At 35.5% G+C, this 3,135-nt stretch overlaps 1 non-coding gene across 1 annotated transcript; it reads left to right on the top strand.

Annotated features, from left to right (window-relative positions):
• Positions 1-1,285: 1,285 nt before the first annotated feature.
• LOC117795585 lies at positions 1,286-1,391 on the top strand. Its single transcript, XR_004619657.1, has one exon. It is a non-coding gene; the product is annotated as a small nucleolar RNA U13 (small nucleolar RNA).
• Positions 1,392-3,135: the final 1,744 nt, after the last annotated feature.

Genomic DNA, 3,135 nt, shown 5'->3' with positions numbered 1-3,135 from the left:
TTAGTAAAATTACATGAAATTTTAGATTCACAGGTTGAGCAATGTTTGGTCTATCTCCCAGCCAATCAAACCAGTAAGGTCTCAACACAGGAATGGGACTCCAGAGACAAACAAGAATCTGATGTCGACTCTGTCCCTCAGTAGCTGTGTGAATGTGGGTAAGTTGCTTAACTCCTCTAGGTCTCAGTTTTCTTGTCTGAGTAATGAATGTACCAATGAGATAGATTATATAAAGTCACCTTAACTTTGCTTAGTGATTAATAAGTACACCTTCATACTTGCTATTCTTGTTTCTATATTATTGTTATTATTATATATGTCTTTTAATATACAAATCTAACATAAATACATTCAAGTAATGTATCATTGATTTTCAATTTGAGTAAAAGTATGTATTTATCAACTAAATGATTTCATGAAGTTCTATGTTGTGTATCATTCATTTATATAACTATGTTAAGGTTTAACGTCTTCCAAAATTTACATGTTCAAAAAAACTAACATTTATAAATGGATACAAAATAGTATTTAAGAGAAAGGAATTAGACTATGTTTGGAGTCCTGGCTGTCCTTCTTCCCAGCCGTGTGACCTTAGTTATGTGCACTATCTGTGCTCAGGGCATCCTCAGCATGTGTGGAGCACAGGTAAATATTTTTTGCAGAAATCCTATCCATATAAATCATCTGAGTGTCCCCAAAGAAGCATGCCTGCCGCTTTCTGACACTAGTGCACTATTCAACGAAAGAAATGGCATAGTGGTCAGTGGGGAGTGATTAACTTGCCAGACTGCTCTCCTGGAATCAGGGATGAGACTCATTAGGCTCTGGGACATGACTATACATGTGAATATCAAAGCCTCTTGCAACATCTGATGAGTTAAGAAAGGGTGTTCAAGAGAGTGCCCTAAGGAAAGGAGTAGAGACTGGGTCTGACATGTGAACCAGGCTGTGCTCAGGACTCCCTACTCAGATAATACCACTGGTACAAACCTGTGCCAAAGAGGGGCTTTTCTTTTTTGAAGAGGGCACCCATGAGTATGGGACTTCATGAATCCCGGTGTAGCGTGAGCCAAAGTAGCAGTCCTGCTTATCTATGTATGAGATCAGTACTGCTCTGAGCAACAGCTAGAAGATGATGGTATGAATACTTCACTTAATATAATCTTGTCACATGCTTTAGAGAAGCCACCGTGCAGACAGTTGAGCACAGCGCTTGACACAGTTATGTGCCTATAAATACAAATAGTTTCAAAACATGAAGGTATTTTAAAACTCAGAAGTGCAGACCCTTTTGTAGTTCATAAGCTTGATGATTGGGTGTTCATGCTGTTGCATGACTGTGTGTCCGTCAGATCTTGCCACAACGATGCAGGCACATTACCCATCTGATGTGAAAAAAAAAATCAAAAGTACAAAGAGCCCTACAGAAATCAAACATAACAAAAGGTCTACCCCAATTTAACTGTTTATTCCTGAATTATGATCACTTGCTGTTTAATTTATAAAAATTATAAATAGTCAAAAACTCCCCTTTGACTCCACCAATGCCCAAGACAATTTAAAAATAAACTTCAAATATTCTTCTCTAAAACAATAATAATAATAATAAAACAAAACAAAACACCTTGGGAATTTGGAAATTCTCAAACTTCGTATGCATCAGAATCATGAGAAGAGCTTGTTAAGAGATGACTGGGACTCAGGTGGAGAGTTTCTATAGGCAGGAAAGAAGTCCCTAAAAGGACTCAGATGCCTGGGTGCAGGGACCACATTGTTATGAGTTATTCTGACAGTAACATCATTGCCCCATTCTTTCTCTTCTATTTGATTTTTTTAAAGATTTTATTTATTTATTTGAGAAAGAGAGAGTGAGAGGAAGAGCACAAGTGGAGGGGAGGAGCAGAGGGAAAAGGAGAAGCAGACTTCCCGCTGAGCAGGGAGCTTGATGCCAGGCTGAATCCCAGGACCCCAGGATCATGACCTGAGCCCAGACAGATGACTGAGCAACCTAGGGGCCCCTCTTTTCTATTTGTTAATCAGTTCCAGATTTTTCCAAGCTGGTACTGGGGAGCATTACTTTCACCCATATAACAAATCTCCAAAATGTTTTAGAAAGTAATTTACTCCGTTCCATGCTCTCCACCATTCTGAATTCATTGCCTTAATTTATTTATATACATATATATAAATTTATAATAAATATATAATATATATTATAAATATGTATAATTTAACTTATGATAAATATATAATTTGTATATCTTTAATTTTATATATAAATAGGTATTTATATATATTAAATTAATATTAATAAAATTATTTCATATTTCACATATACCAAAATACATGTGACCAAATGTCTTCATTTTTTTTCAATTCTTCATTCTTGATGAATGTAGCTCAGCATGAAAACAGCATGATAGTTGAAGGAGATCACTTTATCAGTACCTCTTAATTTATCAGTGCACTCACTTTATTTTGGATTCTGAATCATTTAATAGCCTTTCTCCCATGACTGTATTCCTGTCAAAATTATCATTATTATATTTCTTTTTATTGATTTGGTCTCCATAGGTAAGTAAATATAAGTAAGAATATTATGAAATATTCACAAGTGAAAGAACTTTATTCAGTGACACTGTAACAAACCCCTGAGGTCACAGGTGTTTTGAAGTGAATATGTCCCATAGTGCTAAACTTATTATAGGAGTCCAGGGCAAGTTGCCCCAAAATGGGCCAAAATGGCATTTTGATCATTTTGGATTAAAGTTAAGAAATAGTCAGTGTAAAAAGGACACTCTGATGATCTTTTGTCTCCAGAAAGCAGAAATAAAGGAACTAAGAATATGTAAAAATATGTTGTTTCACATACTAGTACATATAGAAGTTTTCTTCAAGTAAGTCTTTAACCTAAAGTGGTTAAGCAATGCTACGGAAGACCGGTTTCTGATCATTGCTCTAACAATTGGCTTTATCTTCAGACTGGCTTCCCTTCTGGTAGAAAACTTACTACTAATAGATTCTAGGTTATATTATAGGTTCCTTTCTGGACATTTCATATAAATGGAATAATGAAATGTGCAGGCTTCATGGCTGGTTTCTTTAATGTAATATGATGTTTTCAAGGTTCATCTA

The sequence above is a fragment of the Ailuropoda melanoleuca genome, chromosome 1, assembly GCF_002007445.2.
Source record: "Ailuropoda melanoleuca isolate Jingjing chromosome 1, ASM200744v2, whole genome shotgun sequence".
NCBI classification, from domain to species: domain Eukaryota; kingdom Metazoa; phylum Chordata; class Mammalia; order Carnivora; family Ursidae; genus Ailuropoda; species Ailuropoda melanoleuca.
This window is presented reverse-complemented; position numbering and strand designations above follow the sequence as displayed.